Source organism: Pagrus major, chromosome 14 (genome assembly GCF_040436345.1).
Source record: "Pagrus major chromosome 14, Pma_NU_1.0".
Taxonomy (NCBI): Eukaryota; Metazoa; Chordata; class Actinopteri; order Spariformes; family Sparidae; genus Pagrus; species Pagrus major.
The window spans coordinates 20,926,340-20,941,180 of record NC_133228.1 but is presented as its reverse complement, the minus strand read 5'-3'; positions in this window follow the sequence as shown (position 1 = coordinate 20,941,180).

The following is a 14,841-nucleotide window of genomic DNA, read 5'->3' as shown; positions in this document are numbered from 1 at the left end:
TGTTTTAACTCATGAAGCCAAAACCATAAAAACTGTTTGGCAGACCTCCAGAATTGGACATTAACCAACAGAAGGGCCACATAATCAACTGCTGTACTGAATTGGATTGCCGATGCAGAGTCAATTTAACATAATGCAGTTGATATGAACCTCATACAGCCAGCAGTTTGGCAGTCCGGGCTGTGTGGACTATAATCATTTAACAGGACGATGGGCTTTAGGACACAATAATTGAAACATCTGCTTGCCTCCTGTGGCATTCTGCAGTCATGGATAACTTCGCTATCCGTACAGTGCCGACCTTTCGTCGCACTTGTTTGTATTCAACACAACTGGCGCATCTCTTTGTCCACAGAATGCTTTACCTCCCATGGTGGCTTATTTCCAACTCCAAATATTCTGATTTGAGAGACGTGAATAAAAGTGTGTGTCTGGTAGACAACAGTATATAAACTGAGAGGTGTCCTTCTGTGTATGTCTGGAGTGGCATCGCGAAGGGAAGTAAACAGCATTTGTGCCGCGGCCGAGCCTGCTGGGACGTTGAAGTAGTGCTCGAATATCAACTCCTCTTTAAAATGCCTTCTAAATGGCAGTTATAGGTTACTAATTGGAGAGCTGAAAGGAGGGAACGCCAGATGATTAAAGGTTAGTTTGTGATTATGTTAATGCCAGTGTGTTAACACAAAAGTAATCATTGCCCACACCGTCTGAACTGCCCTGTTGTTATTTAGTCCCAAACACAAAGAGAGAAGCAGAAAATGTAGAACACCTAATGTGCCTTTTAGCAATTTGAGTTTGCAGGACTGATTGAAATTATAATTATGTCTGCTTTGCAGTGCCTTCCAAACAATTTGATTTGATTTGATTGTTATTTCATGTTTTATGTTGAAAGACTTGCCTCGTGTGTCACGGTTTACCCTACACTTCCTGTCTTTGTCTTTTTCCCAACTGGTTTCTGTGCTCACCTGTGTTTCATTTGTTAATTAGCCCATTTATTTAAATGTGTGTTTTTCCTTTCACTCTTTGTCGATTCGTCTGCGTTTCCTCCTCACGTGTCCTCTGTGTTCCAGATTTTGTTTTCATTGGCTTTCTGGTTTGTTTAGTTTTGTATTCTTAGTTTTTTTTTCTTGGATACTCTTCAGCCTGGCTGCGTCACAGCTTTTTTATTGCCTGTATTTTTGGTCTTTGGAGTCCGTCTTTGTTAACAAAGCTCGCCTTGAAGGTCCTATTTGTAAGAAAAGTACATTTTTTAGTCTCTTTCAGAACTTTTTGGCGAGTTCGGAGGTAGTTGTTAAGGATTAAGAGGATCATAGAGAAACACTGCTGCCTGTAGTATTCCTACAATAATGTTATTATCCTTAGTCGCAATCAGCAAATACTTACTAACATAGATATTTAAGACCCACAGTATATAATGTGGACATTGCTAACAGTTCTTGGATCACCATACAGACTCATTTTTGTAACAAAGCAAATCTTCTTTAGTTCTCTCTCAAAATGATGATTTGTTTCTGTATCAATGCATTTAGACAAACACTTTATCAATTTTCCTCCATTGTTAATCCCAGATCAACCAGATGCCTCAAGAGCATTGCACAAGATGTCAGTAGCATCAGCAAGTGCCCACTAATGACATGTTGTGTTCAAGTAATGAAGACCTGTCGTGGGCGTAAGAATTAACTCTTGTCCCTCAGGAGCAAAGGATGTGTGATGTTGCACAAACACAAAGTTCACAGCAGGAAGAAGTCAAGGTGGCTGGATCGATCGACGAAACGTGGCCGTGACCTACTTGTGGCTTGTTGCAGGGTGACGACTCGCTCTCTCGCTTTCTCTTCATAACATCAATCTAACGACGTGCTCTCAGGGAACAAAACGGCACCAATCGATTTAACGCGAATCGCTACTTATACATAGTATACTGATACGTAGTACCAATGTAATATGGTCAGTAACCTTCTGTCTTATTTAACTTTTGGCAGTATTGTTTTAGGTTTTATGCCTGTAAAGCTCGTGGAATTGAAATTGCTTCCCAATAATCAAGAAGAAGATTAAAACGTCTTAAACTTTGCTATTAGTTTTGGAAAATAACCACAATTTCCTCACTTTCCTGATGCCCATCTAAATTACTGACTAGACAACAGATTTACTAGATTTAACAAGGGCACTGGTGTAAGAGGCCAGGAATACCAAACACATGAATTAGCATTTAATGTGAGGTTGTTAAGCTTTTGAGAATAGTGCTTCCACTTACAAAATCCAGCCCAAGGCTAAACAAGACAGAACACAGACCGAGTCTTTAACACATTTTCACAGCGTGATGCTGCCAGTGGAGACATTTTGTGAGCCGAGCTGTTGAAGAAAAGGTTATATCTCTTTTTCGAAACTTTACTTGTGTTTACCTCTGTCTGAGAGTGTCAAATGTCACGGTAAATGTCACAGGAGAGGCCACCACGATGCCAGCGTCAAAGTGTTCATATCTCTGACGGAGAGTACAAAATGTTCAGCTTCTTGTACTCACACCAGAAGATAAACAGCAGCAGAGGTCTTCAAAGTTATCAAGCAGAGTAAATATAAGAAGAGATATTGTTTGACTTCCAGTGTTTTAACAACAGCAGGTTTTTTGGCGTTGACAAACCAGTTTAAAATTCAGAAAGAAATGTGTTCATCATCGTCAGTGTTATGTTGTTGTGATATTTCAGTCAGTGCGAGCAGGCAGCTGAGGAGGCCTGGTGGCGACAGACACGCTTTAAGAACATGATGTGTTACATTGGCTGACATTAAGAGAGGCTGCCAGTGAGAAATGATTAAATCATTAACATTCATGAGCGGGAACATGGGTGGCTTCCAGCACGCTGCGCCGCTGCCTCAAACAAAACACAGCCAGCACAACACAGAAATTACTGCAGAAATTGATTATTTTGGGGACAATGAGATCATCATCAGAAATCTGAATGCATCAGCACAACTTGGAGAAGAGACCTGGTCCTCTGTGAATGTCAAGCACACTGGTTGTAGGAAAGAGAATCACAAAAAAAACAACTCGGTCATACAGTGTTTGTCTCTCCAGGCGGGATGTGTGAGGCTGGATCAATTTGTCACTTAACAGTTTAATGACACCCCGGCTGACCCGCGTCGCACCCTCCCAAAAAGACTGTTTTGTGTTAATTATTCTCACAACACTTGAAGCCACTAAAGAGCTGGAAGTGCAGATTTAAAAGCCTCAGCAACATGACAGAGATTAATTTCTTATGTTTCCACACTCCAGAGAGCGGTCTCTCCACTTTCAATTCCTTTTTTGAAATGAGCAGTTTAAGAAGGAGCGAGGCGCTTTGACTGGGAAATGAAAATTTATAGTTTTTTACCCCTCAAGAGTGAAAAAAAATGACACTTGAATGCCGTGCACTCAGTTTCTTAGTGGCCTCACACTGGAAATGTGATGAAAGTACACTCAAAGACACCAGTGTCAACACGAAATTTTGAGTTGTCTGATGTTGACACAATGCAGTGCATGAATAAAGGATCCACTATTAGCTACAAGAGATCAAATAAATAAAAATGGCTCGCTTCATGGCTGTAGATGCAAATATTTTACACAAGGAAAGAAATATATTCACGTATAATGTTTGCCGAATTAACAAGAAGGCCTAAATAGTTCAGAATTTGTTGTATGCAGCATTTCGCAAACATACAGTTCCCCCTAATGCAACAAGTCTCAAAATTGATCTTTTTTGTAAGGGAGTCTGGTGACTTTTCCCACTTTGTTCTCCCAAGAACTTTGCTGGATTGGAGGGTCTCTCTGTTGAGGTCAGTATAGAGAGACAGACCCTGCAGCTGGTCCTTGAAGTTGAGGACTTCTTCATTGAATGCTGTGACCCGCCAGTGATGGGTATTCCTGCTGCTTCAGCAAGTTCGAGCTGGGCTTCTTGTAATCCTCGGGCATAGATGTGAGATTGACAAAGTTCCCAAACGAACAGAGCACTCACGCAGGTTCACATGCTTCTGTATTTTAATATAAAAATAGTGATTATAACCGCGTTAACCAAACATTTGTGATGTGATATGGCCCGCTGTAATAAAACATAATCACTGAAAGCGTCTTTTAAGCGTTTGACTCAGTGAAGGTCAACGTGATCAACACCCAAATTCAACCAATTATGTTGCAAAGGAGAGCGGAACAAATTCAACAGCATCCCGTTCAAGAGAAACGTCTTCTTGGCGGTTAACCTGTTAAAAAGACATCTTTCATTCCCCTCATGGAGCAGGTCTGATTTAATCACAGATTTCCTAATGGCTCTGTGGTTTAATTAGGCCATTTAAAGGTTAACTGCCAGGTCTGCACTCGCATCCACAGCGGTCAGGCATCTTTCATCAGCGTGCTCCCTCTGCAGCAGTCCGATCAGCTCCACATGCCAGTATGGAAAAATATATACGTGGTGCCTATTTTCACATTATATTTTTAAATAAATAATGGCAGTTACCCGGCTTACATTCACTCCGTGTCGCACAGCACATCTCGCCCTACAGTCGTTTGTCACAGCAGGTCTCGTATTTGTCCTCCCACTTTGTGACACATTGCAACAACACAGACTGCAATTAAATTATTTGAAGCCAAACTCCTTTTTCTCTTTTATTTGATAATTTATTCATTGTAAGGCATTTCTAGCATGTAAATATGCAGCTACGACATGAGAAAGACATATTTTTTCGGTGTATTTTATCTCTTTTAACTGTCTTCTATGGACATGTCTAGATTGAGTCTGATTTTTGTTCATATTTTTATTGTCCTGTGCGTGCATTAACTGCTTTTATTTATTCAAAGGATTTTTAGCAAGGCTGTACGGATGGCAAAGTTGGTCTGTTGGTCCAGACTAAAATATTTCAACATCTCTAATGATGAATTTCACATTCACTGTCCCCAGAGGATGATACTTTGGTGGCATCATGAGGTTGACATTTGTGGTTTTATTGAAACGTGCAAAAGTCCCAATACTGGCATTTATGTTTTGTGTTTATTAGCAAATAGCATGTGTACGCTAAAATAAGACAGTGAACATGGTAATCATGATACTAACTAAACATCTGTGCGTTAGCGTTGTCATTGTGAGCACGCTGATGTTAGCATCCACAATGTCCAAAAACTATACTATTCTTGAGAAATTAGCTTCTTTGCTAACTCAGGCTCATTTACAGTGTATCAGTTGTTCGATGGCACTGTTCACCATAAATAAAATATAACAAACTTCTTCATACGATGCCAGGGTTGTGAGTTATACTGAAACTTTACGGTGCTTGATTCTATAATTATCCTCAGTATGAAATAATAAGTCAATCTTTCCATCTCTTCATCTCTGTTTCACACTGATGCGCACACACAATCTCACCGCGGACACACTCGGGTAAGCGGTGACTGATCACGCTGAGAGCGCCTCACTGGGATGTTCGGAACAATTACCTCTGCCTCGCTGCCACTCAGGACCCCTCAGGTGAAGTCATTATCTTAACCAGAGGCTGCTCACTACAGTCACAATTAATTCACATTACAGTGGAGCCTGGACCACCAGGGCCAGCTTAGATGCATGGCTCCAATTATGCTCATTACTGGACAAGGAAAGGTCCTGGAAAAAAGGGACGTTTCATAAAAGCACTTTGGGGAGGTGTGGAGCAGCGGTGGAAGAAGTGTTCAGCTCCTTTACTTAATTAAAAGTGCCACGCTGTGACAATACTTCTACAAGTATAAGTCCTGCATTTAGACAAGTATCTCAGACACAGGCAGGGGAGTAAAAAGAACAATATTTACCTCTGAGAGTACAAACTAAGAACAGACTGTTTCTCTCTTGTAACAACAACATATGCTCTTCATGTTCAGTTATTAAATGGCTGCACAGGAGATTTGTCTCTGATGGATGCCCCTGCCTCATGTATCCTGCTGACAGTCAGTTTCCCTTTTGTTCCAGATTGTTCATGTTCCTCAGCAAACATAATGAAATGACCTTAAAAGGAAAATAAATAAAAAAATATGTTGATTATCTACTAACTCAATAGATGTTAGCTCAGTATGTTTCTGCAAAACCACAGGTGAGCTCAAACTGGACATGTTTTTATGTTGCAGCTTGGGTTGAATTTTCTATTTCTTTCTTGTCACAACTCTACTTCGGTTTTTGCACAATAACCACCTGGTTAGGGTTAGAAAAACATCATGGTTTGGCTTAAAATACCAGTTTTGGTCACCAGGATGATTTGATGCCACAAAAGCAGCTGGAAATGTCCACAGGTCTCTTCAAAAACATCCACTCTTGTGACTCGAATCGGCAGTTTTCCGAGCTGGTTGGCTGTAATAACATTATTTACACCGATTTCAAGCCGAAATCTTCACTTTAGCTGCCCAGCCCATCAGAAATGGGTGCATGAGTTATTGTGTGTCAAGCTGTGCTGCTCTCTCGCTGTCCACTCTCTATAGCTTCCTCTTCCTCCTCCTCCTCCTCCTCCTCTCTTTTCATTCAGGCTCCCTTCTGATGGACCACGGGCCCCCTGGGAACATCTACCTCTCCGGGCTCCTGCTGCCTCACATATTGACGGATATGGATCGTCATATTGGGCTCTGATGGATCATTGCTCTCCTCTGTTTTACTATCTCCTTATATCTGGATTTCTGTAAAAATGTAATGACTTTTCACTCTGATGGCTCTTTTTACTGCTAATTATCTTGTGTGGCCCGCCCTCTTCCAGGTCACCACGGTGGAGGGGAGGTCGTGTGGCTCGAGGCAATGTGATTGTGATTTTGGGCTACATAAATAAAATTGATTTGATTTGTATCAAGTCTTTTCAAAGCAATTTTGGATCAAGATGGCCACACTGTATGGAGCCATTTTATTTATTTATTTGTTTGTTTTACATTTTAAAACAAGTCTCCATCTACTTCAGTTGTTTAGGAGAATGCTGCGACTCTGAAACCTCACCTGACTTCCCATCCGCATGAGGGTGAGTACATAATGACTGAATTTTCATTTTTGGGTGAACTGTTCCTTTATTAGACTCCAGACTGCCTGTCAATTAAAAGATCCGCTCTTTCAGACTGCATGGTGTGTAAACAAGGCTTTCTCTCCGGGGACTCTCTCAAGATATGTATATTAATTTGAATGTTAATGAATGTAATGAATGTTAAAATAGGCAGTTTAACTCCACAGTTGGGTTTCCAAACATTTACATAGTATGCATTATACAGTACATTATACTTACACATATATAGCATCATCTGCATTCCACCTGTCACAACCCCACAGGAGACACACCGGGAGTGGAATAATAACTAATATTATGAAATAATAAATAAATGAAGCAACAAACAAAATAAAGATTCTACAGACGTTATGGTTTATCCCTGCAGTGCATTACTGCATTGGTCCATGAATGGTTTGGTGTATTACCCGAGCCTGGAGTCGTGTGTAGAGCTTTTCCTACATCAAATGAACCATGACCTCCCTCAACCCATCGGCTACACTGGGAAGGGAGCTAGATTTTTAATTATATAGTCTGAGACGTAGCTTCCTTCCTCAGCATCCAGGACGATACATTTGTGTCGTACCGGCACATAATTTGATTTTCTCTTGTCGTGCTTCAAGAACATTTAATGGACGTGCTGAAAGCAAGAGGAAATACGGCAGCCGTCTCCTGCTTTTCAGTCCGTACTAATCTTCTCTGTTACTGTACACTCAATATGAAATATCAAGGCTGACCTCGGGACCCTGTAATCATTATAATCAATGCGTCGTCTGCAGTCATATCTCTCTGATTAAAGGCAGCGGCGGGGATGGTATCAGCGAGAGGTTAGATGAAGTTTACGCTGGTTTTTCGAGTGTTTTTCACTTAACCTGAGCCTCGTGTTCGCTGCAGCTTCACGAGGCAAAAGAACACAAAGGCTTTGTGTGCTTTGGCTTGTTTCATCAGAAAAGTAGACAAATTAAAAGGAGAGAGAGAGAGAAGGTATTAATTTGTGGCATACATGCTCTTTTCCTCCCACAGCCAGACGACTGTGTGCTTTGCATCTAATGTATTCTCTTTCAGGTGAACTAATCAATAACCGCGCTCACTCCTACCAGGGGGGACGGGAATTAAACATGTTGCTATATAATTCATGGCATTTGATTTTCTTTTTTTTTTATGTCTCACCTCCTGCTAGTCTTTCACCCTTTGCTCTCTCCAAATATCACTCTGGAGAAAAACAAGATCCACATTTGAACGCTGTGTAGCATGAATTATAAATTAAAAAGTGCATTATCGGATACTGCACGTATCTCCATCTTATTTCTTCTTGGTTAAAAGTGACACATGATTTTATTTTTTCCCATCTTCATGTTAGGAAACCACCTCCTCCTCCAGACATTACTCCAGCAGACATCCACAAATCCAGCGGGCGCTGTGTTTGATTGAGCTGTTGTCATGGTTACCTGGATGTTCGATAGATACGGGGATGAACCGGAGAGACTCTCCCCGCTTCTTGTAGAGCTATAATTAAACACAATTTAGAGCCAACCGCGGCGTTAATCTGTCTTGGTGGCGCTTGTGGATATTGCAGATGATGTGGAGAGTGCGTGTCAAGTGTGATCCTCTGGAGAATAAGTGCGACGGTGTGCAAGGATGAGTGGTGTGATCGCCTCAAATCAGCCAAAACAACAGCAATAATTGTTCCCGATCGTTAGATGCACTGTTTTTCCACGTCTCGGTTTGATCAGCTTGGTCAAACATCCGTGCTCTAATCTGGCTAATTTAAGCAACTCCGGGTCGAAGAAGAAGAAGCACGAATCAGACTGAGACATGTATTTTTTTTTTCAATTATGATGCGAGTCACACTGCAAACATGGCTTCTCGTTCAGATAATCTCCCAAAACAAAGACAATTACTCGTTCATTTGTTCCATGTGCTTCCTCCACAAATAGCTGGAGACAAATCTCCTGAGAGGAGAGCAGACGAGACAGGAACACATAATCCCCGATAAAGTCACAAGGCCTCGACAACTTTATTAGAAAGGGTTCATTTGACAGAAATCAGCCGACACCCAAACAAACAGCGCTGGAAAAGATGGCGGTATTGAACTACTTCATTGTCCATCTCCACTGACCGGACGCTGCGTGATCTATACTTAAACCCTCCACGCAAAACACAAATGTGAATGAGCTTCCTCTGAGGAAGTCTTCAAAGTTTTTTTTTCACAAGGTTATGAAAGATAACGAGGCACAACATCAGCCAGGTGGTTATTAATAAAAGGCAAAGCTAAGATGCACTGTGGTGGTTACATAAGAGCGGGTCCATGTTATGTAACACCTGTTGAGCAGCACCTGCTGTGAAGGATACACATCTTTTCACTTAGATAATCACCGCAAGTCTGCTAACAGTGACAAACTGAGGCGAGGTTGACTGCTTGAAGCTTTATTTTCTGTTTCTCACATAATACATGAGTCTGGAGTGTGGCAGAGGAGAGATTATAGACTTATCCAGTGTTTATGCTTATCAATTCATAAACTGAACAGTTTTGTCAAAAAATGGTTGATTTAATTTGCATTTAATTATGTTTTCAATTCATTTAAAAAAAAAAACCTACAAAAAATACAATCTAAAGATGATTAAGATTACAATTAATAATTCTGTTATGCTATGACAAAATTAAAACAAAGGTTTAGGCACAAAAAAATCGCTTGTTTAGGTTTTGGAAAAGATCATTAAAAGATGGTTAAAATTACTACGTTCAGCCTCGGTAACTTACTTAATGTGACGAAACATAAGTAAGTAACATAACGTAAGTAACGTAACGTAAATCTCGTAAGCGATGTAACTCGAGGCACATTTAGGCCACTAAAACTCAAGATCTGCTTTCAGAAGTGGATTGTTTTCAGAATGAATTTCAAAAAAGAGAAGAAAAAAAAACTTATCGACGAAAAAAACAACTTTTAAATCAGTTGACCAAATAACACCATATTTACAACCTGTGTAAAGCTGAAATCTTCACTATATCTGCTAAGCTAAAAGCATTAGCATGGATCAAGGGAGTTAATAACATCTTTTGAAATCAATTTGGGAGCTCAGGTTTTCCAGAGACTTGGATTAAGTCGGACGAGCTGTATGGATCTATATAGATTTTTCAGACTTCAGTTGTTTAGGAGAACGCTGCAACACCGTTTTGCTGTGAAGCTCCAGAAATGTTTTGCGGGCTTCGAAACTTCACCTGACTTTCCATCAGCAGGAGGGTGAGTAGATAATGACTGAATTTTTATTTTTGGGTGACATATGTACAATCACGAGAGGTTAAGACAGTTAATAATTACAAATGTAAAGAGTATTCATCTCGCCATACCTTCAGTAGTATTTACCTGTTTCAATTGTTGATTCTTGCCTCAAACCAACACTTAGACTGTGAAACAACCAAATAAAGGACATGCTAGATGAAACTAAACCCTGTCTTGCCTCCAGCTCGGACCTCTTGCAGGCAGGCGATGATGCTATCTGGCTGTCTGCCCCCTCCCTAGGGGTGAGCTGCAGAGATAGCGTGCCTATAGGGAGAAACTGCTCATCAGCACATCACCTGGGACAAAAGGCCAAAGCAGGAGATACGGATAACACTGTTGTGTAATCACAGCTAACAGAGACACCGCTCGGGTCTTGGTCTATCTCCTTTTTATCGGAGTAGATTATCAGACTCGGGATAATGGTTTGGGGGAATGGATGGGGCAGGGATGTAAAAGCTGGCGATGTGGATTGTCAGGCTCTTCTTTATTTCAGGCTTTTACGGGGGCAGAGGTTTGAGAAGTGAGAGGCAGAAATAGCAGCGACAGAAAGGGTAATGTACCGGTGCTGCCAAAGAAACAAGTTTTTGATGAATGCAGATTAGATAACTGTCCAGATTTGATGCTGTTCTGGAAGGACTTTTGAAGAGCTCAGGTTTAGCCACAAATAGTCTATATATATGTAGTCCAGGAATGGTTGCCATGTATATATATATATATATATATATATATATATATATATATATATATATATATATATATATATATATATATATATATAGTTTGGCAGATGCTGCTGTCCTGGCAGGTGTGATGAAAAACTGAACCCAAGCAACACCGTGTCCTCTATCATCAGTTTGATCAAGAAATCCAATTTGTGTCTATCGAGCAGTCGAATCTGTCAAACTTACCCAATAGTGCAACTTTTTGGATCAGAAAACTTAATTTACTGAAGTAACAGAGCAGGAAATGCAGAGAGATACATTCAGAAATACACAAAATGCTTGAGAGAGAGACATTCAGAGAAAGTACACACACATAAGTGCATCTTCACAACGGAGTACTTCTTGTTACACATTTTCCAAAGTGTTCTGTTCGACAAAATGGGAAGTGAAAAGTAAATCATAGTAATCCAGAGCTGTCCTGTAATATATCATTTCTTACTTGCACAGGTAGAAAAAGAACGATGCATAAAAGAGAAATGGCCACCTCTATTGTTGCCGCAAATGTTAGGCTGTGAAATGTCAGTCCAGCTCCCGGGCCTTTAAGTGTGATCACCATGTAACCGTTAACGAGTTGCATTATACTTTCGAGAGCCGCTCATTAATGCAAAAGGGCCGTCAGCAGGAAAAATACCCGCTGAAATAAAACGGATTCACCGGGTCAAGTTTAGAGTCGGATTGTTTCTAACAAAACACATTCTAACGTGACGATAAGCCACTTTGGCAGATCTGTGCTTGTTTGCCAGTGAGTTAATGGCAGTCATGGCTCCCTCAGAGCCTCCTGTGGAGAGGATAAGCACTTGATGCAGAGGTTACACATGTGGGTGCATGACAAGAGGCTTCACAGATTGAAGCCCTGTGTTCACCTGACTGTCATGTCATTTACAGCACTCTTGAAACACCAGAGTACACCACTAGAAACACTACACGCTGCAGTGGATGACGTAAGGTGATGGCGTCTGTTCACAGCTGGATTATTATTGTAATCGTCTTGTGAAATGTTTCAAAGGGCTTTGTGTAACTTTGAGAAAATCTGTGTTGTTAATGACCAGTCAATGGCAGTCAACACCCTCAAATATTGGTTAAAACATGACGTGGACGAGACTACGCGCTGGAAATTACAATCACATAAAGAATGATGTCACTATGTAGGATGGGCATTTAAGCAAAAATGCTATTCGCTACTCGACGGCAACCATTTGATGGTTATTCAGTTATTTGTATGTTGTTTGTATGTAGTGTAGCATTTAGCAGCACGGCCTCATACTGACCTCGTATGGAGAAGACAATGCAACACACGTTTTTCTAGAGCCTGATAATAATAATGTAATTCTACCAAGGCCTGGAAATGCAAAATACCACCGAGCAAGCTGTAATTTCAAGGCGCTGGTAAAAAAAAAAAGGAAAAAACAATGGAAAACATCATCAGACCTTATTTCAGGCATTTAACCGAAAAACGCACTGACTTCGAGACAAGGGAACCTGAAGTGCAAAAAGGAAAGTTAGTTACTGGAAGTTTGAGTGGATAATGTTGTCTAATTCATCCAGACATCCACAGCTGATCTTGCTGATAAATTGTCTGGTTGGCCTTTTACAAATTACTTTGCTCGTGGACTCTGTTTTGAAGTTAACGTTATCAAGTCTTTTATAAAGACAGTTTATCCACAAGCCGAGTTGGGGAAGGTCTCATTTTTTTAGTCACATTACAAATTGTTCAGGTAATAGCCAAAAAAGCGATTATGAACGTTAATTGCTTCGCATTCTGAGATATTGCGATTTTTAACTTTAACATCTGCTTTCTACGCCCTATGAACTCATTTCCCTCTGTGATTTTTTCATTTTCTTGCTAGTAAAGTAAAAAAAAAAAAAAAAAATGATGATGATAGCTTATCATGGAAAGCAAAAGGTTTGTCTTGAATATAAGCTCAAGTGTTTTTCCTCCAGACGTTTCTTGTCTGGGTCTGAATGCAACTGTCACTCTGTGCCTCCGATTTGAATGCCTTTGAATTTGCCTCAATTCAGCAAAGTGCTCCTTGCCTAAAACCTGTGAAGCATTTTTGTGTATTATTAACACAATGATGGATTCAAAATGGCCTTTCTGATTACCTTTCCGCCATCAGCTGCAGCCGTTTTACACGCTGCTACGCACAGTATGTCATAAAAATGGAAGAAATTGCCTTTGAGGGGAAGGATTTGAAGCCCAGCCTGCATGTGTGAAAGATCATGCCTTTTTATCAGATAGGTACGCAGAGCTATCCATTAAATATCTCATTAAATATTTTAATATGGCCTTGGGCAGGCATCCACAGAAGATCAAGACATTTACTCTCATCATTAACCACTCAAAATGAAGGGTTTTGCTTCCTGGCCTCCACAGTTGGACCTGGAGATAACTATATGCATAGAAATATTCTCTTATTATGATGTAAAGCACACTAAAGATAGAGCTTCAGTTTTCCCGCATGCATTTAAAAAGACTGATCTTTACCCGCTCAGCCTTACAGGAGTCGTGCCATCTGGAAGAGGCAACTCAATCACATTAAAAATGTCTCTGCATCAGTTTTCATATTAAGCATCTTGTTATTTTGACCCTGATAAAATTCATTAAGCCGACAGGTTACTCTGCCTCCTCACGCTGGCAGATTATCACAGACATGTAGCTGTCGGCTCCTCTTGGCCGTCCTTTTTCTCCTTTCCGATCCAGTTCAATGTGACTCTGCCAGAGACCCACTGCACCGTCAACTTTAATAAAAAATAAAAAAAAAGTCTGCTGTTTATAACTCTCAAGGTCACAGTGGACTGAACTCGAAAGTTTTCATTTCTCGTTTCCTGACTGAAAAAGCTTTCTGTGCCACGTTTGTGTCGTCGTGACTGCAACATGCTGACATGTTTCAGGTTTAATTTTATGTTTTCACTGTCAGTCGTTGCTCGTTGTCATTTTGACAGCTTGGGTTGAGCTATGTAACAATCATGTGTATGTGATTTATCGCAAACTTAAAGCCAAATTATATGTTTTGCAGTGTTGCATATGGTAAATAGCTTTACTCCTGCCACTCAGCAGGGTCTTACTCAAGAGTTATTGCTTTGTTACCGTAAACCAGCTGTCTGTTTCAAGATTCAGGGGAGCCATTTTTGAAACATGGCGTGCATGCTAACCAGCTAAGCCCCAGCCCATCCTGCCTCGTCATGCCACTTTGTATCACAATCGTTATGTTTCACAAGCTCTCTTAGCTTTTAGTGTAATAAAAGGAAATACTCATACAATACATTTTCCTTACCAACCCTACAACTTCTGGATTCAAGTTTCCAAGACAAGCTTACTGTCAACGTTAAATGCGCTTAACAAAGCACATTTTTTTTGACATAAACAAAAAAAAGTCCCGAAAATAGTCTTGGTCTGTCTTTTCACGATCACCTCTGGTTTGGTCGAAATAAATCCTCCATTTAACTAGTAAGATGCAAAGTATTTTGGCTCGACAGGCCATATTTGCATGCTGCTGTAAATCGCCTGCATACTTTATCCCGTCTTCAAACTGAGCTTCATAGGTCTTGGAGACTGTTCTTCCCAGTTCGGTGTTCACTATCAGACTGCTAAATCTGGTTAAGTAATCACTGTTGCCGTGGTCCGAGGTCATTTTTGAGGCAAATTCTGCTTCAGCTAAGGATATCTAGCAGAGAGCAGCAGTTGCTGGTTACTCCATGAATCCAACAATTTAAATCTGGATACAGCTTTGGAGGCGGATGCCGGATCTTCTGCATTGTGGGGCCCAAAGTTGACTGAAGTTGGCTTCAAAGCTTGGCATTCTTGCTGGGGGCTTGGTTTAGTCTGATAATACGCTGCCCCA